Source organism: Toxotes jaculatrix, chromosome 11, assembly GCF_017976425.1.
Source record: "Toxotes jaculatrix isolate fToxJac2 chromosome 11, fToxJac2.pri, whole genome shotgun sequence".
Classification (NCBI taxonomy): Eukaryota; Metazoa; Chordata; class Actinopteri; family Toxotidae; genus Toxotes; species Toxotes jaculatrix.
Window position 1 is genome coordinate 26,654,107 of NC_054404.1, and position 27,671 is coordinate 26,681,777.

Sequence of the window (27,671 nt, forward strand, 5' to 3'; positions counted from 1 at the left end):
TCTATTTCTAACATGTTTAATGTTCCGTTCTGCTACAGATAAATATTTGATTAATATTCTTTGCAAACTGTAATGTAAATAATTACCAGTCATGACAGCTTTTTGCCTCCGTGCTCTGTTTCATAATTCTAATCTGCTGAGCACACATTATCCAATAACTGTTCACTAACTGTAATGTAAATACTGACCCACATTGTCTGTATTATGCTGCATGTCTTTCTCCCCCTCTCCTCCATTCCTAGCTGTCCTATCTTCCTCCTTTTCCTCCTTTCACCCAGCCCGGCCATCGGCAGGATGGTCCCCCATCTGAGCCAGGTTCTGCTCAAGGTTTCTTCCTGTTAAAAGGGAGTTTTCCTTGCCACTGTCGCCTTAAGTGCTTGCTCTGGGGTCAGGCTCTGGGTCTCTGTAAAGCGCTTTGAGACAATTTTGATTGTGGAAGGCGCTATATAAATAAAATTGAATTGAATTGAATTGAATTGAAAAAGAGAAGTTTAATGTTTCTGTTGTTTTACTGTTTGAAAGAGGAGAAACAATGTTTGTACATTTGAAGACTAAAATCAGCTGTGAAGAACATTTTCCTTTGTTTTCTTCTTTTCAGAGGTTTTTGAAAAACAGATAAAATGAATCAGTGGATGTATCAGAATATGGAGAGAATCTTCATCCACTACAAACTTGTGACTTTTGGAAATTTCCCAAAGCAAAACTCTGTTCATGTGAATCAAACCAGTAAATGTCTGGTTTCAGCTAATTTAACCTTTGGGCTGATGAATGAACGACTACCTGCTGCATAATCAGACTCATCACTACATTATTCACTGCACAAGCAGCTGCACACTGGTTCACACCTGAGAGAATAACGTCTGTCACTGTTCAGTTAGAAGAGCAAAGAAGAAGCAGGTGGTAGAAGAAAAACTGATGAGAGGAGGAAACGGAGGAGGGTGAGAAAAAGATGAATAATTACTGAACCTGCAACATCAACAGACGCCTGTCAGTGCCAAAGAAATGATTCTTATCAAGAAAGGCAGAGATTAAAGCAACTAGCCTCATCTTCATGTTCCAGATGCTCACACAGTTTTTGAAAAGCAAAGTAAACCAGAAGAAAATAAATCATTCATGATTTGACTCAAGATGAAGAAAACATATCTCTTTACCTGGATGCATGAAATAAATGTAATAAATCAGTGAAGGTTCAGAATGGTTTCAGTAAAATATCACAGATCTTATTTAAAGCTCTGTTACTCTGTCACAGCAGACAGCAGGACAATGACAGTGAGAAGACTAAAGGAGACATGGAGCTTTGTCCTGGTTTGAAGGACAGAAGACAGAGGACACAAGAGAGCAGCTCCAGCCCTCTGACAGAAGACAGGCTGGGAGGGAGGACAGCTGTCCAGCTGTGGATCAGCTACTGGACACTGACGGGACACACACCATCCCTCTGGCTGTCCCATAGAACAAACTCTGACTTCATATCAGGTGAGGATGTGTCCTTCATTTAAACTGAGGACTACAGGAAAAGTATAAGCTTCATTTGTTCAGAAGCTGTTTACAATTACTGGAATTTTAAAATAAATAAAATCTCAGTTTGATCACAAACAAAACTGATTCTATAAATTCCCTTGACAGAAGTAAAAACCAATCTCATTTCTATTATCAGCTGATTAAATGTTCATTTTCTCCATCATGAAGGATCATCAGCTTTCCATCTGCTGGGATACAGAGCTGTGTTGTGTTGTGATCTAATAGGGTCAGCCAGGTGGAGACATGAAGGATGAAAACAGCTCTGCTCCAATGAAGGAAGCAGAACTAGAAACAGGCAGAGACACCTGCTGTACTGATTTCATCAACACTAACAGAGAAACACAGAGGTGGAGTGAAGTTTCATTCATGCATCTTAGTTTAATCTTTAAAGTTTATTCTGGACCATGGAAAATAAAAGCCCCAGAAAAAGCTAGTACTCCTGACATCAGGAATGAATTTTAAAATGACTCATGAGCTGATTTAAAAATCTCAAATGTTTTGATGTGCATTTAAAAATATTAATTATGAGGGAAAGTTGTGTTTTTATTAAGTGTATTGAAAACTCACCACTTCAAACGTCTCCTTCCTCCACCTGTTTCTCTCCCTCCTTTCATCTGTCTCTATGTAGACTCACTCCTTCCTGTACTGTCTCTCTGCATCTCCTTCATTTCACCTTCAGCTTTACTTTTCATGTCAGTATCATCCACATACAGAGACGATAGAAGCAAATGGGTCATTTAGCAAAGACGAACACATCAAAGATAAAACACAAACTTTCTACATGCTCCTAAAGTCAGAAACACACTCAAACAGCAAAATTCTCTTGTTGTTTCTCAGGCAAACACATGCACACCCTCCTACAGACTGTCCACACTGCTGCTCTCTGTGTCTGTGAGATCACTCGTTACCACTTTGTTCCTCCAAATATAACAGTAATAATATTTGTGTCTGTGAAAGGACACATATACACACACTGTTACACATTCTCCACCTGCTTTGTAGTTGTGTGAGGAGTGTGTGAAGTGTGGAGGCGAACGTCACAATGACTGACTTCTCCTCTCTGCTTGGTTCCACTCAGCTGCCTGTCACTGACTCTTCAGAGCAAAGTGTTGGAGGTTAAAGATCTATTTACTGAAGCTGGAGCTTTTAACAGGTCACATTCACATTCAAATTCGCAGGGGTCAGCACAGCAACACAGCCAGGTAAGTATGAGCTGCAGTTGTATATGTCAGCTTTTGCAGTCTGTCCACAAAGCCACTAGTCAAGCTGTCTCTTGGGAAAGAAAGCAAAGGCCCACGTGCTACACTTTTCTTGTCTCAAAGACGCCAGCATCCCCACCAAAGCCTAAAAATAAAGTATATACCAGCGAAATGACAACATCTAGCACGCATTTCTTCCGCAAGGAAAGAGCAAAGTCGGACAGGGGAGCTCACACTTGTGGCGCTCTATAAAGATGTTTGACTTTTCACCAACTCAAAAGGCTCAGCCATAAGGCCAAGCCAGCCAAAAATAACTTCAACTCATTGGTGTTCCTCTCCACGGAAGTCTTTAGTAAAAGGCGAAAGACTTGTGTGTTATGAAAAGAAACAAGAGTCAGAACAGGCCTGTCTCAGAGAGCAGCTGAGGACCCTAGTCGTCCCAGCTACCACCGTCGCGGTGCGCCTCCCTTGGCTTGCCGCGTGCTAAATCCCAGCCTCCCCACCACCTCCAGCCTGAAAAATCCAGGCCTGGCTTTTACATGGAGACTACAAAGTCTGGGAAACGATCAGGCGTCTTCAGGGAGTCTGCGACCAATCATCGTAGCTGAGGTGCACTATGTTGTTGAGCGGGGTTCCCTGGGTGATATCAGTAAATCAGCTGACTGGTTGTGCACAATTCACTTAGCCGCATTTTCCTTCAGCCACTGTAAAAGTTTGACTCCTAACTAAACATGTGTGTCAGAACTTGATTTTCTACAAAGCAAGAGAAAGGTGCACCGTTCCCAGCGGCACTGCAATACCAGGTCCATGCGTGGAGTGAGCAGAGCAAGCTCCCTTTTTATCTCTCTCTCCTAAAAATGGGTTCAATACGTTATCCCCATATAGGGGACATATCAGATATTAAACTGATAAGAACAGATACTACACTTGATCTTAGCCAAAAGGCCGAGAAGTGATGAGGCCCAAGCCTTTGACGTCCAAATCAAGCTCTTGGTACAACCGTCACTTGTCGCGGTGTCCCGTTTGTAAGCCAACTTATCAATTGCCGCCACTTAGCAACTCCGCCCATCTGTCTGCTGTGTACTTTTCCCTGCCGCTATACAAAGATGTTTGACTTTTCACCAACTCAAAAGGCTCAGCCATACGGCAAAGCCGGCCAAAAATAGCTTCAACTCATTGCTGTTCCCCACCAAAGCCTAGAAATAAAGCATACTAGAACAACATCTAGCACACATTTCTTCCACAAACAAGCAGCAAAGTCGGACAGGAGAGCTCACACTTCATTTTGTAATGGAAAGGCCACGCCCACTTCCCCAATTCCAATGGGAACACGGGGAATTGTCATGACTAAACACGCCACTCTGTAGCGCACGCCAGAGAGCTTCTGCAGAGCAACACTGCCGCTTTGTGGACAGACTGCAAAAGCTGACATGTAACTCCAAATCAACAAAGCCACTTCACAAAACGGAGAGTCTTCAACAGGTTAGCACAAGGGCATTCCTGACACACTGTGTTTTCTTCTACACGCACGCAACAGGGGAGAGCGCGAACGCAGTTCCCCACTACCAGAAATTACACAGTCGAGATTCCCACATTTGGGGAATTCCCAGGGGTCAGCACAGCCGGAGTGCAATGGCTGAGCCTCACCCTGGGTGAACCACCTTGTTGATCATGGTATCTCCCCTGCCAGGTAAGTATGAGCTGCAGTTGGAAGAGAGCGAGTGGTGGTCACCAGGCACAGCACTCTGGCTGACGGTGCCTACAAAGCATAATCCCACATTTCAGTGCCTTGAGCATCAGCTCCCCTTTGTCTGTTACGTTTATGGCTAAAAAGACACAAACACTGCTGCAAATAGGCTGTGGCATGCGGCAAACGCGCTTTGTTGGATCTACCCATCATGCACTGCTCTGCCAAAAACAAAGGAACACTGTGTGAAAAGCCACTAGTCAAGCTGTCTCTTGGGAAAGAAAGCAAAGGCCCACGTGGGACACTTTTCAAAACATTTCACTAAATGAACTAAACACTGACATCAACTACTAACATGTATTGACTTACTGAAAACCTTGGAGCTGATCTGGACTTTCCTGTGGTTTCCTCTTGTCCTTGTAACAGCAGTAGCTCCTCCCTTCCTTGTCAATAATTGTGCAGAAATATCTGAGTGCTTCTTTCTTCCTAAATCATGAGCAAGTCCTGTCCAGTCCAACTGTTTCTGCTCCTGTTTGACTTCTGAACTTGTCTCTGGCTGTGTGTCCACTTACTGCAGCCTGTGACATCAGACTGTAGAATGTTGATACATCAAAGGCATCAAAGGACAAACACACACACACTCACACATACTGGTACTTATATCTTGGTGAGGACACTCTCTGGCATAATGCATTCCCTCGCCCTAACCTCTCTCTCTCTTAGCATCTCAGACCTATGTCAGTACCTGTGCCTCTGTCAAAGACCTGTACACACATAAAGTCATGTATTCATCTGTGAATGTGTGTTTGATGAGTGCAAAGTGAACATGCTGCATGAACCTTGTTTTTGTAAAAGCCACCTTGTTGATCGTGGTATCTCCCCTGCCAGGTAAGTATGAGCTGCAGTTGGAAGAGAGCGGGTGGTGGTCACCAGGCACAGCACTCTGGCTGACGGTGCCCACAATGCATAATCCCACATTTCAGTGCCTTGAGCATCAGCTCCCCTTTCAGCCACTGTAAAAGTCTGACTCCTAACTAAACATGTGTGTCAGAGCTTGATTTTCTACAAAGCAAGAAAAAAGGTGCACGGCGGCACTGCAATGCCAGGTCGATGTGTGGAGTGAGTGGAGCAAGCTCCCTTTTCAGCTCCCTCTCCTAAAAATGGGTTTAATAAGTTGACATATAACTCTAAATCAACAAAGCCACGTCACAAGATGGAGATGAACCACACTAGTTTAGGGATGATATTTTTTTGTTTATTGTGAATCAAAACTGGAGATAAAAGGCTTATAGCACCTAGTATTCCCAGGTGGTGTCCCATCCAAGTTCTAACCAGGCCCTACTCTACTTATCTTTTGAGATCAGGCGAGATCGGGCGTGCCAAGGGTGGTATAGCCGTGAGCAACACCAACCCATATAAAAAGTCTCTTTATACATGCTAAAACGCCACTAACAAATCCAATGTTTAATAGAGACAATAATCATCTGGATTTCTCTACAAATCCAAGCACAAGAAGCAATCAAAAATCACCTTATCCACCTGACGAGAATTCTCTGACTATCCATCATCTGATAAAGGCTGTTACTGAGTCTGATCACTTATAGATCCATTCCTGTCCAACATTGAGTAAGATGTAAGATGTAAGATGGAAATATTTAAAACAGCTACTTTTTGTGTGTGTGCCCAAACACTTTTTGGCTGAACATCATGTTCTTGTGTGCTTAAATATCACATCAAGTTAACAAACAAATCATCTGAACAAAACATTTCACTAAATGAACTAAACACTAACATGAACTACTAACATGTACTGACTTACTGAAAACCTTGGAGCTGATCTGGACTTTCCTGTAGTTTCCTCTTGTCCTTGTAACAGCAGTAGCTCCTCCCTTCCTTGTCAATAATTGTGCAGAAATATCTGAGTGCTTCTTTCTTCCTAAATCATGAGCAAGTCCTGTCCAGTCCAACTGTTTCTGCTCCTGTTTGACTTCTGAACTTGTCTCTGTCTGTGTCCACTTACTGCAGCCTGTGACATCAGACTGTAGAATGTTGATACATCAAAGGCATCAAAGGACAAACACACACACACTCTCTCTCTCTCTCTCTCTCTCTCTCTCTCTCTCTCTCTCTCTCTCTCTCTCTCTCTCTCACACACACACACACACACACACACATTGTTGTCTTAATATAGTTATGAGGACACATCATAACTGAAAGCCTAACATTAACCAAAACATAACCCATACTAATGATATTGAACCTCCTCAAAAATACCAAATGAATTACAACAATAAGCACTCAGGACCATTCAGCTGGGTTGGTGAATTCAGCACCAAGGACAGCAGCAGCTGAACTGTACACAACTAACATGTACTAACACACAGCAAATTCACAAAGTACTAAAATCTGGAGTCAGGCAAAATAAAAGTGTGAAAGAGTTACATTTCTGGAGTTTATTTTATAATAAATTAAGGTGTACACCCTGGTGTTCAGGATCTGGTTTTAACTCTGCCCCTGGAATTCACGACACATTTTATCGCGGCATGAGCAGCACAAGGAACGTCGTCACAAGGCTGGTAAGAGCATGATTTTTATCAAAAAGTACTTTAAATGCGTGATTTTTTGTCATTGTTCTCACTTTATCTACTGACATTTAAAAATTCATATTTTGCTGCACTTATATTTTGAGAGATTTGTATCTTGACACAGACAAAAATATGTGATTGTGAGAAGTGGATGATAAGAATTCCAAAGTACAGTATTTAATCAGTTCATATTAAGCTGTATGTGTTGTCTGCATTTCAGACCTCCCATCTACTGAAGCATCTATGAACCTGGCTGATCGTTCAGACCTGACAGAATATGTGACCCTCACTACTTGTGGTAAGCAGAGTTATAGGTAATGGTAATGTTTTGTCTTGAGACAGGTAATATCCAGCCAGGTATGTGATATAGTTTTAATGTGCTGGACTTTAGATTATTATTTGCCTTATACTTGTGTGTGTGTGTGATCTTCAGATCTAAGTGTCCTGCAGCAAGGGTGTGAAGGCTCCTCCTCTCCAAGTCTGACAGATACACTGTCAGTCTCAAGCACTTTAAGCAGAGACACAAGTGATTCTGGATGCCAGTCTTTGATGGACAGTGTCCTTGCAAAAAAATGTAATTGTTTTCCAACTTGTATACAACTAGATTTTAATCCTTATTTGACGTAATTCCTAAAAAATGCAAGTAATATGTACATGTATGAGATGAATGTATTTGCTTACAACATAGATCTAAGTGTAGTTGTAAATAGTTTATAATGTTTTCTTTTTTAGGAATTGGAGAAAATTCTTACTTCAAAACCAGCAGAGATGACTGTGATTAAAGAGTATGAAGAGACGTTGAAAGATTCCACCACACGGTTACTCTTTCAGGAACACTGAAACATGATATTCAAAGCAACAAAGACTTTCTTGAGTGGCGCATGAAGACAAATCCAAAAGCACCTCTTCATCCCAGAGTAGAGTGGAACTAAAAGCAGGTCCCACATCATCCAGAACATATGATGATCAGCCAATCAGAGATGAATGCATGGAAGCCATATCTCTCCTTCACCACACAGCTGATCCTGACTTAGAGTCCCAGAAGATGAGAGAAACCTTCTACTACCGTCAGCAGATTCTTCATGACCCACAGCGGTCAGCTGATGTACTATTTTTTAGTAAAAATATTGGTTTATTTTAAACATTTGAAAATGTTGCTTTTCTCTTTTTATTTAGATTTTGCAAGACTTCTCACTGATGTTTGGAGCAGAGGTTGCTTCAAGGTTCCTTGAAAAATGGAACAGCAGTTTTAAAGATAAAGTTATCAAGGAGGCAGGAACCTGAAAGAGACGTCTCTCTTAAAACAACAACTGAAAGCTGCTCTGAATGAAGGATCTGACACTGCTGATGAAGCAGGTACAGTTATCATCAGAATAGTAATGCAGTTATGTGAGTCGTCCAACAGTCATCAGTTTATTGTGTTTTTATTGATTTATTTTACAAAAGCATCTCTGAGTCTAAATAGGCCACTTAAGTCTGCAGTTAAGATACAGTGTGAGGGCTGAACATTGCTTTGCTCTCCAGCACAGATTTATAATGACTGGGCCATTAATAGTTGTTATATGTGTATATGTTTAAGATCATAGTAAAACCATTAGAACAATGCACAGAGCAATATCATAAACACACTACTTAATATATATAATGAGTGTAAAGGTACTTTTCACTCTGTCCCCAGACTGGGACAGCAACATGGCTTCTCTTCTGCTGCTGCTTCATCTTCTCACTCCACAACCAGCTGGAAGAAAGCGTCCCACAAAGATCAGTGTCGGAGAGACAACGGATCATCTGGTAAAATTTCAGAAGGTTTGTCAAAACTTCCAAATACTGTAGATGTTGCTGAGTTTTATAAACACATTTTTGTAAACATATTTCTCCTGTTTCAGTCATCCCAAAGCCTTGAGGATCATCTCCTGACCACTGAAGGAACCCATCAGCCATATCTTCTTACCACAGGGACTTCAAAGACCCAGGTTTTCACCTTTTATATTGTCTTGGACAAAAAGCTTCTGTCATGTCAGTCATGTACATCCTTTGGTGCTTTTGATGAGCTGTTCAATTCACATTTTGTTTTCGGTGTGAAGTATGATGACGCTCTCTCCAGCCTGTACACATTTTTGCAGACAGCTCTGTACAATATTGATACAACTGAAGAATCTCCCAGAGTAAAAGAGCTCAGAGCAAAGCTGTTAAACAAACCATAAGTAGCTTATTTAGCCAAAATGTTGAGATGTTTCCTCTGTAATTCATCCTTTGGTTCAGTGTTGCTTTTGTTCAGGAACCTCAAATGAATTCATGCCATGTATCCAGGTAAAAGTCTCTCTAGTTATTGTGGATTCAGGAGACATCTCATTAAGATCCACAGCTCCATTGATAACACAAGTGTGTCTAACCAGATCCCTTTTAACAACGACACAGAGACAGTAAACAATTCTCAGTCTGTAACTGATGAAATACTTCATCTCATTTCCAAAATACGGAAGCAGCTCCTTCAGGTTCTACTCACAACAAAGACATGTGTGCTTCAGTTATAGCCAAGCTTTTGGGGAGTGGTGAACCAAATACTGTAGTTCTTTATACAACTGAAAATTTAGAGCAATCTGTCAAGCAGGTTATCAAGCAGCTATCACTGGGAATGCCTGTCCTTAAAAACAGTTGAGTCTGGTCCAGTTAAAATGTGTTCAGTTGAAACACTGGATTTCTCTGAAGATATAGCAGCATCTCTTCACCTTGATTGTGAAGCCATCGTCTGTCACACAGTGGGTGAAATGCTGTGGAGCTGAGTATCGTGTTGGACTCTTTGTGTGCACTGGTACTGATGAAAACATGAACCATTGTTCAGCAAAATAACATCAATCATTTTGCACAAAGTGTTTTTTGTTTTGATTGAGCATGAAACTTCTTTCCATGATCACTTCCATGCTTTCCAAGTGAGTGACACTACACAGAGTGAACTGATTCTAAAAAGGGAGAGATTAAGATATTTCAAATGGTTTGATGCTCAGATGTCATATGGTTGTGATTCATAATGTTATGTTGTATCAGACAGTTGCATAAAATTATTTCTAATCTCAATTTAATGAGTTCTCTTACTGTTTTATACTTGAACTGTAAAGTGAGTAGTAGTCTACCTCAAGTTACACAATGCACCACAGAGAAATGTGTCAGTTTTTTATACATTTGCAGACATTTTATTATGCAGTAATGTGTGGTTTACAGTGTTTTGTACAACTTCACAGATGTTTTTCATTGACATTATTTGCTGCCTGTGTGCTGTTAAATTTTACAGTTTTAAGACAGCAATTAATTCAAAGTGTCATATTTTGAATTTTTAAATGCATTTGCACAAATAAAAGCAAAAAAAACCCAGCAGGATGGTGTTTTGGTGGTCATTTTCCCATAAAACTAAATGATATAATAAATGAATACATTTTAATTCTAAAAAGTGTAAATAAAACACATTTTGAGTGTTTGGTGTCACTGGAGAAGAGTTTATGTCGAAATTAACTAAATTTTAGAGTCACACTCAGTGAGGGATGAGTATTTTAACACCAATAGGAGCTGTTTTAGGGTACTGAGTAAAGTTGATCATTTTGAATGTGATTTCCAGAAATGTCATCTCTATATTGTTTCCAAACCTCTTTGCACTCACCCCACCAGGGATGGCAGCTGAGATGTTCAGATAAACAGAAGTGAACCATGAAGCACGTGCTGGGTTAAACATCATCACTGGCTGACAGATGAAGTCCAGGGTAAGAAAGCTGAGAGCAGAAGAGGAACACATTCACAAAGTGTGATATTAAAGAGAGTCAACAATGAAATCTGCTCTTCACCTGAGCTTCTTTCCACTAACTGACTCTAGAAGGTGCCAAAGCTCCTGAAGTGTTGATTTGGAAATGTGTCATATTATCTCAGGAATAATATGATGGAAACTTGAAATGATTGTGATGATTGTTTACTGTATAAGTCCATGTAAGAGCTCCTTATTTGTTATTATTTACTAGAGGAAGTCAGGCTGCTTCCTGAACGGAGACAACTATTCACAAATGTACTCAGTGGTTTCACTGTGTTAGGTAATAACTAAGATTTCATGTTTCATTCTAAACTCCAGTGCCAGCCAGTGGAGACAGGCCAATACTGAGTGAATACAATACTGAATACATATGGAAAACTGCAGGATCTGTGCATGAGGATATTTTCAACTCTTTTTGGACTTTTGTTAAACTCTGTATAGCACCTTTTTGACTCTTGAGGACTCTTGGGCTTTGTTAGTAGTTTCCTGTTTTTGTTAAAACATGTTTTTCTTGTTTTGGTCTCTTGAGTTTTGGTTTTGCTTTTCCCGTTTTATTTTGAAGCCCTAGCCCTTGTGTATGTGTCCTCTGTCTACTTCTTGTCTTTTTCCTGTTTCTCTCCTTTACTGATTGTCTGTCCCGCCCTAATGTGTGTCACCTGTTGTCAATTAGCCCTAGTGTATAAGTCTCATTCTTCCCTTGTCTCCTTGTCAGTGTGTCTGAGTCCTAGTCTGTGTTCACGAGTGTTTTGTCCAAGTCTGTCCCTGCTGTGTTCTTGCTGTGCTTGTTCCTGCTTTTCTCATCCTGGACTCTGTGTTCACCTGCTGTCCTGCCCTTAGTGTTGCCTGTTTCCCTGTCTTTGTCACCTCCAGGATTTGTCCTCTGTTCCCTTTGGATTCACTTTCATTTGTTCACCTCAAGTAAGGACTTCAAAGTTTGAAGTTTTGAACTTGAGCTTCTGAAGTTTTTCTCCTTCTTGGACGATTTACTTTTTTTTCCTGGACTTGGACTTTGATCCAGTGATTTTGAGTTTAATAAAGAGGACTTTAACTGATTCATCTGTCCATCTTGGGGTTTCTACACCTGTCCCCCTTAGTGTTCTCGACGCCATGTGGACACAATATCATCTGAAAGGATTTTAAACCTCAGGATGAGGCCACTTGAAAGCTTACTGATCCCTGGAACAACATCTGATGCTGTAGCTGATTTTCTCACCTGATCATCTGCATCTCCAGAGCACATGTCCATCTGACCACTGCTCTCAGCATCTCTCTCCCTCTTCCTGTCTCTCAGTACTTCCTGCATTATGACCAGGCCCTTTGAAACCCTAGCCCTTGTGTATCTGTCGTCTGTCTACTTCTTGTCTTTTTCCTGTTTTCCTCTGAGATGAAGACCGCGTCACTGCTCACTGGTAGCACATGGTAGGACAGACACTCAGCCCTGTTCCCATTCATGGTTCATAACAAATAATTCCCCACTGTTTTCCTGGTAAGTGAACGCACCACAATGGACAAATGCTCATTCACCATATATCCAACCCTCACAGTAAAACATAAGAAACACACTACACACCAGCTCTGTTATTTCAAGTTTATTCACTCATATGCTTTTACCAGAGCTGCTGCCATCTTGGTCCTCTCCTTCTCTGTGCCTGGGGGCTGAACCAGAGCAGCTGAAGATGGCTGCCTTATATAGTGGTAGGAGGAACCTGTACAGCTGCTTCATTGCCATACCAGGTCCCACTGAGTGGGAGGGGGGATTTTGGTTTGGCATTAATATAATGGATGATATGATGAAGCAGATTCATGTATGTGTGAATTATTGAAATGATTTGTGTTTTGTTGTGAGTTTAATGTGGGACCTGATTATGAAGATGTGGTGACCAGAGATCTCATTTAATGCACTGATTGTAAATTGGTTGGTCTTGGGAGGAGCTTAGGGTTTATAATGCTCCGGCCAACAAAGCACTCGAGGAGAGAGTGAGGGATGTAATACCCAGTAAATTATGGATTTAATGTTTGTTAATTTTGCCTTGCTTTTTGATAGCACTTTTTTTGGCTGTAAATAAACGCACCGCTCAAATGCTATTTGTGAATCCGGCCATCATTTTTTAAATTTTCCTAAACTAAAAAGTAGTGGTGGGCAAGTGAAGCCTCATGAGGCACTGAAGCTTTCCTAACAATTGTGCCGAAAAAGATTCAAAGCTTCAAGACTTCAGTCACGGTGACATCTGGTGGACAACTGAAGCCATAGCACCTTCTAAAGAGAACGACTGAAGCACTGGCACTGTTTCAATCCCATGACAGCAATAAAAGTTCAGAAAATTCTGTGTGGTCATTCAAGTGTTTTGTTCATTCATACCAAATAATGATTATATCGTCATTACAATAAAATATGCAGATGCTCTCCCCCATACTCTAAAACACATTCCAGATTGACCCAAAGAATAAATGCAAATTATATTAAGGGTTAAATGTTGGTTAAGGGTTTATTTAAAGCTTTGAGCTTTATTTCTTTATGTCAAAAAAAGTTCCTAACAGGATTAGAGATCCTTCTTACTTTGAAAATGATCATTGTGTTTGTCTTTGTCTTCACAGGTTTTTATTGAGAAATATATTTTAATAATAAATAAATAGAAATGATAATTTTTTCTACTGTCACAGGCTTCAGTCAGCTCCTCTTCTGGCTGACGAGCTCCCCAGCTTTGGAAAATATCCTTTCAAAGAGAACAGATGATGCTGGGTTGCACAGATACTTCCATGCAAGTTTCCACAGCGTAGGATATAAAGTCTTTCGTGCCACTCAGTACTTCAGGGGATCTTCTGCTCTTGTCAGAATCTGTTCTTTCAAATATCTATGACACAGGCAGTAAGACAATGATTGACTGAATAAAACATCTGATGTTTCAACAGTAATCAACATGCATACCTCTGGATCTCCACTGCAGCGCTGACAGATGCACTGCTGGTGCTGAGACTCTACATAGTTGTCCAGTAAAGCCCACAAGTTGTAATTTTCTTCACCAGCACTGGCAGATGTTGTTGCAGTCACCAGTGGCACATCTTCTGCCGACCCATCAATAAGACTGGCACACTCTGGTGTCAGCCTTTCTACAGCAGCCTGAGCATTGCTTTGATTAGTAAAGCCAGCCTGTTTAAACCGTGGATCCAAGATGGTGGCCACAGACAGGGAGTTCACCTTTTCCAAGCCACTGAATTTTTCATTCAAATTAGTTTTCAAATGGTTGGCAAGCGTAGCGCCAATACAAGGAGCCATTTGGGCACATTCGGCAGAAATGACATGTCTCAGCATTTTGGCTATAGCAATTGCCTTTGACCCCGACACTCTCCTTTCCTCAGAAAGCTCAACAGTTGCCTGAGAGAATGGCCTTAAAACTGTCAGGCACTGGTTGATTGCTGCATAGTCATCAGCAGTGAAAGGCACTATGTCAGTGCTAAGTGATGCCAGGGCTGCCCCTAAAGGTTCTCTCTGCTCATAAAGCCTATGGAGCCTATGGAGCATGGCATAAGTGCTGTTCCATCTGGTTTCAACCTCTTGAACAAGCTTTTTTGGGGGCATGCCCATATTAGCTTGAATAGAGCACAACTTTTCCTTTGCTTTTGAACTGGACTTGAAGTGTGCCACTATTTTTCAGGCCCTACTGTGCATGTTTTCCAGCTCAGAAGTCTGACAGAGTGATTTTTTGACAGTGAGATTCAGCATGTGGGCAAAGCAATAAATATGTCTAACGTTTAACTGAGTAACACTTGCCACAATATTGTGAGCTCCATCAGTAACCATCCCACAGACCAAGGCCTTCTCTTTGGTTACAGTGTACCTTGCTTCCACCATTGCCTTTACAGTTTTGCGGCTTGGAATGGAGCATGATGGGTCCAGGATTTTAATGAAATTTTGGAACCCTTCATCCTCAACGACAGAAAAAGGCTGACCATCTTTAACTATCATGTCCTCCAAGGCCTCATCCAGCTGCTGTTTTCTGGACACTGTGTTGGAGAAAGTTTGCTATAGGAATATGATACACATCAACTACGATAAATACACACACACATACATACATACATACATACATACATATACACACTACATATATGTATATATTTAGCTTACTGTCAGGATTTATTTGGTGGTATGAGATCAAAATGATCCCAAACTTTAGAACATCGCTTTTTGGTGGTACTCACCATGAAACTTGCCAATATACTCTCACTCTCACTCTCCGAATCTCTATCTCCTCACAACCCCATTTTGAAGCATAATGATGCATCTTATATAGCTGGTATGGCACCAAACCATTCAAATCTGTCAAACCTGTCAAACTGTCATTGGCTCAGGATGCATTGAAATACCATGAGCCAATGACATACATGGAAAGACTATGAGCCACTGAAAAGCTTCATTTTGAACATTTTGAAGCAATGAAGCGTGAAGCGAAACATCGGTCATGTGACACTGGTGTTTTGATACAAGCTCCGACACAGCGTTTCGAATCACTCTGCTTCAGGAAGAGTGACACAAGCTCTAAAGCCTCGGTATCATTTGCCCATCACCAGGTACTGTGCAAAACCTGTCGCGCTAAAGTTGCTTACCACAAGTAGTGAGGGTCACATATTCTGTCAGGTCTGAACGATCATCCAGGTTCATAGATGCTTCAGTAGATGGGAGGTCTGAAATGCACACAACACATACAGCTTAATATGAGCTGATTAAATACTGTACTTTGGAATTCTTATCATCCACTTCTCACAATCACATATTTTTGTCTGTGTCAAGATACAAATCTCTCAAAATATAAGTGCAGCAAAATATGAATTTTTAAATGTCCTACCATCATCACTGTAGATGAAAACACACAGATCTTTGAAACATCCTCATCCACCTCTGCTCCCTGTTGATCTGTGACTTTCAGTGTTGTAGTGTCTGGGATAAGAAACTTCTGCTGGACTATACCATAACAACTCCACGTTACAACATGTTTACATCTTTATTAATTTAATACTAAACATCTGACTGACCTGCACTGAGAAAATCTGAGAAGCAAGCCTCTTCCAGTTTAATGTCCTTCTTCTTCCCTCCATGTTGTACTTTGATCAACATGTTGGTTTGACATAAAGGAAGAAAATGTCATATGTCTGAGAATAACATGTTCAAGTTAAAGTTTATCCCAACTACACACTGTTAAAATACACGTTTCTCACCGCTGTTCAAAACAGCAAGGCTACAGTTTATAAGCTCAACTGTTAGCATGCTAGCCAAAACTGACTTTTCAGCTGCGTCTGCGCCGTTGAGCCGGAAATTATTCTCTTAAAACACCGACATGCGGTTGCATTGTTGGATGGTTATTTCCAAAACAGTATTAATTACCTTCAAGATGCGCGTCGTCATTAATTTGTGAAGCTTATCAAACAGTTTGTCATTACCGTCATACAGACACATCACACGCCACAGACAGTATGGCCGACATTAACGTTTGAGTGAAAGCTAACAGCTCCACAATGGCAGCTAAGGACAGTTAGCTAACTAATGCTGCGGGAGCTACTTGCTCTAAATAATGGAGTAAAAGCAATGGGGTTACGTTCAACATCAAGTTCGCAGTCATTAGCGGTACTATGTAAGTAGATAAAGTGAGAACAATGACAAAATATCACACATTTAAAGTACTTTCTGATAAAAATCATGCTCTTACCAGCCTTGTGACGACGTTCCTTGTGCTGCTCATGCCGCGATAAAATGTGTCGTGAACTCCAGGGACAGAGTTAAAACCAGATCCTGAACACCAGGGAATAAACTCCAAAATTCAACTCGGCCTGGGTGTACACCTTAACACAAACTGTAGTCAGAGTTATAAAATAAACTCCAGAAATGTAACTCTTTCACACTTTTTTGCCTGACTCCAGATTTTAGTACTTTGTGAATTTGCTGTGTGTTAGTACATGTAGTTGTGTACAGTTCAGCTGCTGCTGTCCTTGGTGCTGAATTCACCAACCCAGCTGAATGGTCCTGAGTGCTTATTGTTGTAATTCATTTGGTATTTTTGAGAAGATTGAATATCATTAGTATGGGTTATGTTTTAGTTAATGTTAGGCTTTCAGTTATGATGTGTTCTCATAACTATATTAAGAGTGTGTGTGTGTGTGTCTGTGTGTGTGTGTGAGAGAGAGAGAGAGAGTGTTTGTCCTTTGATGCCTTTGATGTATCAACATTCTACAGTCTGATGTCACAGGCTGCAGTAAGTGGACACACAGCCAGAGACAAGTTCAGAAGTCAAACAGGAGCAGAAACAGTTGGACTGGACAGGACTTGCTCATGATTTAGGAAGAAAGAAGCACTCAGATATTTCTGCACAATTATTGACAAGGAAGGGAGGAGCTACTGCTGTTACAAGGACAAGAGGAAACTACAGGAAAGTCCACATCACCTCCAAGGTTTTCAGTAAGTCAGTTGTTGTCAGTTATTCAGTTCAGTGGGATGTTTGTTAAACTGACATGATGTCTAATCACACAAGAACTTCAGCCCAAAGGTTTCAGTACATGTTCAGTTTATTTATGCTAAACATGAGGCTTCAGCATTCTGACTTATATAGTTGAAACAGGCGTCCTCCAGGTCTTTTTTATCATTTATGTTGAAGATCAACCAGCAGTGCTTTGCATGTGTAACTGTCAGTTTCTGAAACACAACATCCAGAGACACACACCAGCACAGCTACACACACTTACACAGGCAGAGACAGAGAGAGGGCCAAGGAGAAGCAGGGACAGATGTGCAGGTGATGTGTTTTCTTCAGCTCTTTGCAGTGATCTTACAGATAACCCTCCACTGTGCTGTGATCTCTGTCATCCATGTTGCTGTACTGGTCTGACTTCCTCACTCAGTTTGTGTAGTTGCCCCAGTGACCTGCTGTAACTCAGCCTCCGCACATTTTTCTTTGACTCAATGCATCAAACATCACTTCTTGTCATACATACATAAGTATCTCCTCTCAGTAAGTACAGACGTTTCCTCTTCAAAGCTTTCAGGAGCTTCACTCTGATTCAGTGGCTCCACTCTGACTAATTTCATGCTGCATCTTTATTTGGGACCAAATACAGAGAGAAGATGTGTGAACAGCTGATAATCAGCAGACAGTCTGTGAGTGTTTGGGTGGTACAAAGTGGGAGTAGGAGGAAAGCAGCAACACATCCTCTCCACTCATTAACATAGTGACAGCACTGACTGAAGCTCTGCACTGTGTTTTCAGCCTCATATGATTAATAGAATTATTCAGTCCATTCAGACTGAACATAAACAAACCAGTTATCAAATAACCACAGTCCATTTGATTCTAATGTTAAATTCAGGTCTCATAACCCACAGCCTCTCTCTCTCTCAGGAACATCAATCAGAGATGTTTAAGATACAAATAGTGTGAATGTAGATGTGGTGATGTTGCTCAGTCTGTCTGTGCTGTGATCCAATACTTGGATGGATTTTACTGTCACTCCTTCCTGTGCAGGCTGCACAAACACAATAGTTCATCATGGAGAAAAAGCTGTTTGTAATTTATCAGTGAAGTTCTCTCATTGCTTCAGGATTATAAACCATTTTTAACTAAGAAGATGGACAAAGGGGCTCAAAAGGTTTTTGCCTGTAGACGTGTGATGGTTTTAATATTCAAATATATTATGCCTTTAACTCTGTGACAGTGGGATTAGTCAGGATCAGGGTCTGTTCATGGTCCAAGAAGAAGAAATGCAGTCCTTTAGCTGTGATAATGTTTCCACACGTTCATGATTTGCTTGACTCTGTCATTTCTCTTCCTCCATTGTGTCTCATCCTAAAGGTGTAACTGTTTTTCTGGCCCAGCAGGAAGTCATTTTTAAGTAACCAGTACTAACCACTGACCCTCCTCCTCCACTGTTGATTGAATGAAACTCAGTGAGAGTGGGTGGTGTTGTACAGGAGTTTAACTCAGTGAACCATGAAGTGAGGAAATGGACAAAAACTTTAAATCCTGTTTATCTTTCTGCTTCATATCACTGGAGACATTTTGGTTTGGACTGGTGTTATGGCTGAGGGGTTCTTGATGAGGGCAGTTGTACAGTTTTGCCACTGAGCCACTGTCAGGCCGTTTACTTAGAGATACAATGAAATGTAATGTTAAAGGCATAGAGTGATGTAGAAAGACTGTGTATGTACAGACAGACTGCAGCACTCAGGCCATGTTAAAGACCTTGTTACCAAAGAGTCTTCTGCTTTAGTTTGATCCTCCACTGAGCTCTCACCTTGGAAAACTGCCAACTATTCAGTGTGATGAGAAATTCTCTAAACATGTTCAGGAAACATGCTGCTTTTTCTCTGGATGCTTTTCTCTTATTTTATAGTCTAATATAATCTGCATCATATGAAACCTGCTGTAAAACAAAAGTCTGTGTGCTTTTCTCTTTTTCAGTACATTAGTTCCATAATTAACTTCAACATACACAGATCACATGAAATCATTTTCTCTGTGTCTGTGCATTGTACAGTGAACTTCTGCTCCATCAGGACAAGCCAGGGACACATATGTCCACAGTCACCTCTCATCCATCAATAGATCATGCTAATGTTTGTGTAGCTTTTTTAGCTGGACTGACAGAAGACACTGCTGTGGAGAAAGAGTTTGAAGAAAGTATTTGCTCAGGGTTTTGGTTTCATGGACACTGTGAATTTGAATTCATTTCTCAGTTTGGTGCTCATGCTGATTCCCTGAAGGTTTGGCTGCCATTTGTTCTGCAGGCCTGGTACAGTTTGTATTTATACATATGCAATTTCTGTGCTATAGAAAACATTTTGATTTGTTGTCTTATTATGGCAAAAGAGAAGTTTCATTATTTTAATCAGATTTGTTGCCATAATTTATTGGTGTTGTTTTAAAGCTGCTGTATATTATATATTATTTTCTTGAAGTGTGTGTGAGGTGAAGCTGATTCATCCATGTTGAGTCTGTGGAAAAAAAAACTGGAGCGGAAAGTTTACAGAGTCTGATGCAAATAACTCAATCAAATGTTTCAGTGTAGGAGATGAAGACGTCGTCTTGCTGTTAAAATAGTAAAAACAAAAACAAAATAGTGATAAATTTCACAATGAACAAAGGTGAATTGTGTGAGAGCTGATAAGAAATGTTTTGATGATGCAGTAAATCACAAGTCAATGAAACATTTGATTTCTTTTCTGTTTTCTTTCAGGTACTGGATGCTCATATTTTACTGACAAACCTTCAGGCTGAAACACTGGAGCAGGTTTCACTTTGAAGAGAGATACATGTGTCAGAGCCAGAGGAAATGTTTCAAAGAGAGGAGCTGTTCTGTTAGAGAGAGAGAGAGAGTCTGTGTGTGTGTGTGTGTGTGTGTGTGTGTGTGTGTGTGTGTGTGTGTGTGCATGGAGTTTAGGCAGAGTTTTTTTCTTTTTTCCTGTGCACATCCAGCACAGTTCTCTCTTCTTTGTGGAGCTGCTGGCGGTGGTGTCAGTGTCAGGGCCCACTGTGGGAGCAGCTGAAGAGGCCTGTGAATCCTGCACCACAGTAGCAGCAGGCAGTGTACGGGGGAGGCGACCTCTCCTCATCATTTCTGCAGACACCAGGTTTTTCCGCAGCTCCTCCAAGAAAAGCCTCCTCCTGTGTGTCTTTGGATGGTTCCAGGTGGGATCCACAGCAGTAAATAGCACAAAGGAGTTGAAGACAGAGACATCGGTCATGTCAAAGAAAAGAACCTGTGGCCACCGACAGGTCTTTCTTCTGCAGCTGTAGGTGCAGATAACCTACAAAAGACCAAAATAAAAAATAAGTCTACTGAATACTAAAAATAAAAATAAAGTCACCAAATACAGTACATCTCAGACAAGCCCATTATTTTAGTAAGAATAAGGAGGCTAAGTTTGGAATAGATGCATGCAGTAATAAATATGTAAAGGCTCATACCTTGTCCAAGTTGTCAACACCTCCCCTGCAGCGGTTATAATCTGTGATGATTGCAGGTTTCCTTTTCTGATCCTCATTGACAGCTGCTTCTTGATGTTTGCTGCTTAGAAGGATCACATTTTTCCCCCGTCTGGGAATGTAGCTCACCACTGTGGTTGTCTTTGTGAAGGCAAAAACAGAAGACAGGATAGCTCTCCCTCTCAGCTGCAGGAGTTTGGGTGGAAGCTCATGCTTATTTTTTCTAATTCTCCCAACCAAGGTCACTTTCTTCTTCAGAAGTTCCTGCACAAGTGAATATGTTGAAAAAAAATGTGACAATGAAGCCTTGGAGCTCCTCTGTCATCTCCAGGACGACACGTTTTCCCTGGCCGACCTCCACAGCACTGCCAGCAGCCTTTCCTGTGTAAATCTGGCACTTCCAGGCATAGGAAGTGGCAACATCAGCAGTGACCCAGATTTTACTTTGCTGGCTTGTTTGGCATATACTGGTGAAAGTTGCACCAGCCTTTGAAAGGGACACGCTGCTCATCAACGCACACACCTCTCCCAGGGTTGAAAAGCATGGAGAGGCGATGTATCCACATTTCCCAGATTGAGCGGATGGGTGTAAGCTTGTCCTCTCCGAGACAAGAAGGGTTGTTCAGCTTGTCATCAAATGGGAGGGTGGAGTTGATTACCCTGAATTCGGTGTGATTCATGGTGGTCATCCCAGAGACTGGAGGTGGATTCCCCCTTGGATCGGTACACTCCAGCCAAAATCAGGAGTCCAATGTAGGCTTTCACCTCAGTGTGATCGATATCACTCCAGTTTCACACTGTGCGTCCTCCATTCAGGTTTGTCATGTTAAATCAAATCAAAAGAGGATTCCACATCACAAGTCCTGGTGATGGTGTACCGTGTCAGCCCCGGAGTCACACCTGTGGCAACAGGAACATAGTGAGCAGTCTCTGCATGTTGGAAAACTGAACCATCCCTTAGATGTGCTTCTATGGGCCTAGGCTGCTGGGGGACCTCCCATGATCCTCTGCACACCTCTTCTCTTCTCTCTTTCTCTCCTCAGACCCACTCTCTCATGTATTAACCTTTATTCCATGTCATTAACTCTGTCTCCTCTCTGTCCCGTAGTCCTGTGCTTGTTTCTCTCTGGTCTCTCTTTCTCTGTACCTTTCTGGAGGTATCTCTGGCTCCGGAGCTGCATGTTCTCTGTCTGTGGTCCTGGCTCCACCCACCTGCTGCTGTTTACTGTCTACAATGATCCATTTCTAACACATTACTATGTTTAATATTCTGTCCTGGCTGACAGATAGCTAACAAATAAATAAAAAGACCCAGTAGACTTTCCTTATTGCTTTACTGACTCTTCTTATGTCTTTTGTAAAACTGAAACACAAATAGATACACAACATGTTACAAAATAATTATTATTACATACTACAGTTCACATCAGAACACACAATGAGGCTAAACAATAAAGTAAATTAGCCATAATGGCTTAACTAGCTTCTTGCTAGCGCTTAGCACGTTTTCTTAAACTTAAAATAAACATATTAAACACTACCTCAAATAAGACCTCAGTGCCACAAACAAACAAACAAACAAACAAACGAAATGCATCCACTCATACCGTCGGTTCCATTTCAAGGCTCGACAATCAACTTTGTGGTGGAGCACTCGAACATCGCTACACACACCAGAGTCCGGCAGAAAAACTGCAGTACCCAGAAAACGTCACTAGGTGGAGCACAACCCCACACAACACAACACAACATAACTTTATTGAAACACTGACAAAGTCAGAACATTTAACGTTCCATTCTGCTACAGATACATGTTGGATTAATATTCTATGCAGACTGTAATGTAAATAATTACCAATCATGACAGCTTTTTGCTTCTGTGCTCTGTTTCCTATCATAACTGTAATCTGCTGAGCACGCAGTATCCACTAACTGTTCTGTAATCTGAATGCTGGCCCTCTAACATTGTTCACTTCCAACCCTGTTTGTATCATGTTTTATATGCTGCATGTCCTTCTCCTCCTCTCCTCCATTCCCAGCTGTCCTATCTTCCTCCTTTTCCTCCTTTCACCCAGCCCGGGCATCGGCAGGAGGGTCCCTCATATGAGCCACGTCTGGGTCTCTGTAAGGCGCTTTGAGACAATTTTGATTGTTTCTACTGTCAATCATCTTCCCTGATCCATCCTGTCTGTCTCATCCACATCCTGTAAGACTTTCTGCTTGTCAATAATCCAACCATCATGAATGATTGTCCCTCAGTGCTTTCACTGTAAAAACAGCCTGTGTGACACCATGAACCTCAGTGAGATCTGGACATAATGTCAAGTTGTTGCTGTTTAATGTGATAACATGTTGTTGTTGTTGTTGTTCTGATGGTGAAAGTGGATTAAATAATATAACAGCAATAAGAGACAGAGGACCACCTGACAGCATTAATGGACATGGACAGATATGCACCATTAGTGTTCCGTGTTCCGTCGGTTGTGTGTTGTTGTTGTTGTTGTTGTTTTTGTTGTTGTACCGCAAGAGAGGAAGAAAAACCGGAGTCAAATTCCTTGTTTGTATGTACAAACTTGTATGTACAAACTTGGCCAATAAATCTGATTCTGATTCTGATTCTGATTCTGATGTGCTCACACATTGCCGAGCTGCACACACTATTGAACACTGTCACAGCTCATTAGTATAATGTTCTACCAGCAATTCAAGATCAACGAGTTGGTTCAGGATGGAGCTGAGAGAGAGCAATGGAGGAGAGAAGCTTTAAAGTCCAACAGTGATTCATCATAGTTTGTGAAAACTACCTGATACTTGTCCTGAGTGTTCAGTCAGTGAAAGAAACCATGAAAACAAAGCTGATTCTTCATTTTACATTTATCATGAATGACTAAGGGACTTTTTTTTGGATCACTTGATTATTCATCTGAGAAAAGCAGTAAGTTCTTTGAGTTACTGAGTCACTGCAGTGTGTTCAAAACAACTATACTTATAGAAATGAAGGCACTGATCACACAGTCTAAAACATAAGCTTCAGAATAAAATGAATACATTTCATATGCTGAAGGAAATGTTAGGTTTGTGTCATGTCCGACAGTCGACAATCAACCAAATACCCAACAAATCTAAGTCATTTAGCTTTGTAGCTCTGCACACATCCTTCTTCAAACACTGTGGTTTATGACACAGCCAGTTAAGTCTGGACTTCAAACCAGTTCAAACACAGTCATGCAGCATGTAGATGCAGAATGTAAATCATTTTCTCGAACATCTGCACCAGCACTGAGGAATAAACATCAATGATAATTCATCATGATTTATGTAATAAAAAAAAGAGAAGTTTAATGTTTCTGTTGTTTTACTATTTGAAAGAGGAGAAACAATGTTTGTACATTTGAGGACTAAAATCAGCTGTGAAGAACATTTTCCTTTGTTTTCTTCTTTTCAGAGGTTTTTGAAAAACAGATAAAATGAATCAGTGGATGTATCAGTATGTGGAGAGAATCTTCATCCACTACAAACTTGTGACTTTTGGAAATTTCCCAAAGCAAAACTCTGTTCATGTGAATCAAACCAGTAAATGTCTGGTTTCAGCTAATTTAACCTTTGGGCTGATGACTACCTGCTGCATAATCAGACTCATCACTACATTATTCACTGCACAAGCAGCTGCACACTGGTTCACACCTGAGAGAATAACGTCTGTCACTGTTCAGTTAGAAGAGCAAAGAAGAAGCAGGTGGTAGAAGAAAAACTGATGAGAGGAGGAAACGGAGGAGGGTGAGAAAAAGATGAATAATTACTGAACCTTCAGCATCAACAGACGCCTGTCAGTGCCAAAGAAATGACTCTTATCAAGAAAGGCAGAGATTAAAGCAACTAGCCTCATCTTCATGTTCCAGATGCTCACACAGTTTTTGAAAACTAAAGTAAACCAGATGAAAATAAATCATTCATGATTTGACTCAAGATGAAGAAAACATATCTCTTTACCTGGATGCATTAAATAAAAGTAATAAATCAGTGAAGGTTCAGAATGGTTTCAGTAAAATATCACAGATCTTATTTAAAGCTCTGTTACTCTGTCACAGCAGACAGCAGGACAATGACAGTGAGAAGACTAAAGGAGACATGGAGCTTTGTCCTGGTTTGAAGGACAGAAGACAGAGGACACAAGAGAGCAGCTCCAGCCCTCTGACAGAAGACAGGCTGGGAGGGAGGACAGCTGTCCAGCTGTGGATCAGCTACTGGACACTGACGGGACACACACCATCCCTCTGGCTGTCCCATAGAACAAACTCTGACTTCATATCAGGTGAGGATGTGTCCTTCATTTAAACTGAGGACTACAGGAAAAGTATAAGCTTCATTTGTTCAGAAGCTGTTTACAGTTACTGGAATTTTAAAATAAATAAAATCTCAGTTTGATCACAAACAAAACAGATTCTATAAATTCCCTTGACAGAAGTAAAAACCAATCTCATTTCTATTATCAGCTGAATAAATGTTCATTTTCTCCATCATGAAGGATCATCAGCTCACCATCTGCTGGGCTACAGAGTTGATCAGCTCAGCAGACGTGTTGTGATCTAATAGGATCAGACAGGTGGAGACATGAAGGATGAAAACAGCTCTGCTCCAATGAAGGAAGCAGAACTAGAAACAGGCAGAGACACCTGCTGTACTGATTTCATCAACACTAACAGAGAAACACAGAGATGGAGTGAACTTTCATTCATGTATCTTAGTTTAATCTTTAAAGTTTATTCCGGACCATGGAAAATAAAAGCCCCAGAAAAAGCTAGTACTCCTGACATCGGGAATGAATTTTAAAATGACTCATGAGCTGATTTAAAAATCTCAAATGTTTTCATGTGCATTTAAAAATATAAAGTATGAGGGAAAGCTGTGTTTTTATTCAGTGTATTGAAAACTCACCACTTCAAGCTTCTCCTTCCTCCACCTGTTTCTCTCCCTCCTTTCATCTGTCTCTATGTAGACTCACTCCTTCCTGTACTGTCTCTCTGCATCTCCTTCATTTCACCTTCAGCTTTACTTTTCATGTCAGTATCATCCACATACAGAGACGATAGAAGCAAATGGGTCATTTAGCAAAGACGAACACAAACTTTCTACATGCTCCTAAAGTCAGAAACACACTCACCAAAATTCTCTTGTTGTTTCTCGGGCAAACACATGCACACCCTCCTACAGACTGTCCACACTGCTGCTCTCTGTGTCTGTGAGATCACTCGTTACCACTTTGTTCCTCCAAATATAACAGTGATAATATTTGTGTCTGTGAAAGGACACATATACACACACTGTTACACATTCTCCACCTGCTTTGTAGTTGTGTGAGGAGTGTGTGAAGTGTGGACTTCTCCTCTCTGCTTGGTTCCACTCAGCTGCCTGTCACTGACTCTTCAGAGCAAAGTGTTGGAGGTTAAAAATCTATTTACTGAAGCTGGAGCTTTTAACAGGCCACATTCACACTCAAATTCGCAGGGGTCAGCACAGCAACACAGCCAGGTAAGTATGAGCTGCAGTTGTATATGTCAGCTTTTGCAGTCTGTCCACAAAGCCACTAGTCAAGCTGTCTCTTGGGAAAGAAAGCAAAGGCCCACGTGCTATATATTAAACTAATAAGAACAGATACTGTTTTCTTCATTGTGTTTTCTCCTACACGCACGCAACAGGGGAGAGCGCAAACGCAGTCCCCCACTATCAGAAATTATGCAGTCGAGATTCCCACATTTGGGGAATTCGCAGGGGTCAGCACAGCCGGAGTGCAATGGCTGAACCTCACCCTGGGTGAACCACCTTGTTGATCATGGTATCTCCCCTGCCAGGTAAGTATGAGCTGCAGTTGGAAGAGAGCGGGTGGTGGTCACCAGGCACAGCACTCTGGCTGACGGTGCCTACAATGCATAATCCCACATTTCAGTGCCTTGAGCATCAGCTCCCCTTTGTCTGTTACGTTTATGGCTGAAAAGACACAAACACTGCTGCAAATAGGCTGCGGCGTGCGGCAAATGCGCTTTGTTGGATCTACCCATCATGCACTGCTCTGCCAAAAACAAAGGAACACTGTGTGAAATGCCACTAGTCAAGCTGTCTCTTGGGAAAGAAAGCAAAGGCCCACGTGGGACACTTTTCAAAACATTTCACTAAATGAACTAAACACTGACATCAACTACTAACATGTATGGACTTACTGAAAACCTTGGAGCTGATCTGGACTTTCCTGTGGTTTCCTCTTGTCCTTGTAACAGCAGTAGCTCCTCCCTTCCTTGTCAATAATTGTGCAGAAATATCTGAGTGCTTCTTTCTTCCTAAATCATGAGCAAGTCCTGTCCAGTCCAACTGTTTCTGCTCCTGTTTGACTTCTGAACTTGTCTCTGGCTGTGTGTCCACTTACTGCAGCCTGTGACATCAGACTGTAGAATGTTGATACATCAAAGGCATCAAAGGACAAACACACACACACACTCACACACACATACTGGTACTTATATCTTTGTGAGGACACTCTCTGGCATAATGCATTCCCTCGCCCTAACCTCTCTCTCTCTTAGCATCTCAGACCTATGTCAGTACCTGTGCCTCTGTCAAAGACCTGTACACACATAAAGTCATGTATTCATGTAGTCGTCTGTGAATGTGTGTTTGATGAGTGCAAAGTGAAAATGCTGCATGAACCTTGTTTTTGTAAAAGCTTCTCTTGTTTCCTTTGCTTCTTACAACTGTATATTTTACAAGCATCATCTGTCATATTGAAGAAATAAGTTCATTCAGTAGTGTTATTTCTTTTTTTATTGTCATCATGTACAGTGGACTGGTAACCTCGCTCACAGCTGCTTCTTAGTTACACAGTTTACATTTCTTGATTTGAGAGGAATACACTGTGGAGGGTGTGTGGAG

At 41.2% G+C, this 27,671-nt stretch overlaps 4 non-coding genes and 1 pseudogene across 4 annotated transcripts; all 5 read right to left on the bottom strand.

The window, feature by feature from the left end:
* Nucleotides 1-2,999: 2,999 nt before the first annotated feature.
* Nucleotides 3,000-3,114, bottom strand: LOC121190153. Its single transcript, XR_005894947.1, has one exon. It is a non-coding gene; the product is annotated as a U5 spliceosomal RNA (small nuclear RNA).
* A 369-nt stretch (nucleotides 3,115-3,483) lies between these two features.
* Nucleotides 3,484-3,674, bottom strand: LOC121190145. Its single transcript, XR_005894941.1, has one exon. It is a non-coding gene; the product is annotated as a U2 spliceosomal RNA (small nuclear RNA).
* A 577-nt stretch (nucleotides 3,675-4,251) lies between these two features.
* LOC121190132 lies at nucleotides 4,252-4,415 on the bottom strand. Its single transcript, XR_005894930.1, has one exon. It is a non-coding gene; the product is annotated as a U1 spliceosomal RNA (small nuclear RNA).
* Nucleotides 4,416-5,687: 1,272 nt separating this feature from the next.
* On the bottom strand, nucleotides 5,688-5,806 carry LOC121190149 (annotated as a pseudogene).
* A 20,637-nt stretch (nucleotides 5,807-26,443) lies between these two features.
* Nucleotides 26,444-26,607, bottom strand: LOC121190159. The gene has a single exon (XR_005894954.1). It is a non-coding gene; the product is annotated as a U1 spliceosomal RNA (small nuclear RNA).
* Between the last annotated feature and the right edge of the window lie 1,064 nt (nucleotides 26,608-27,671).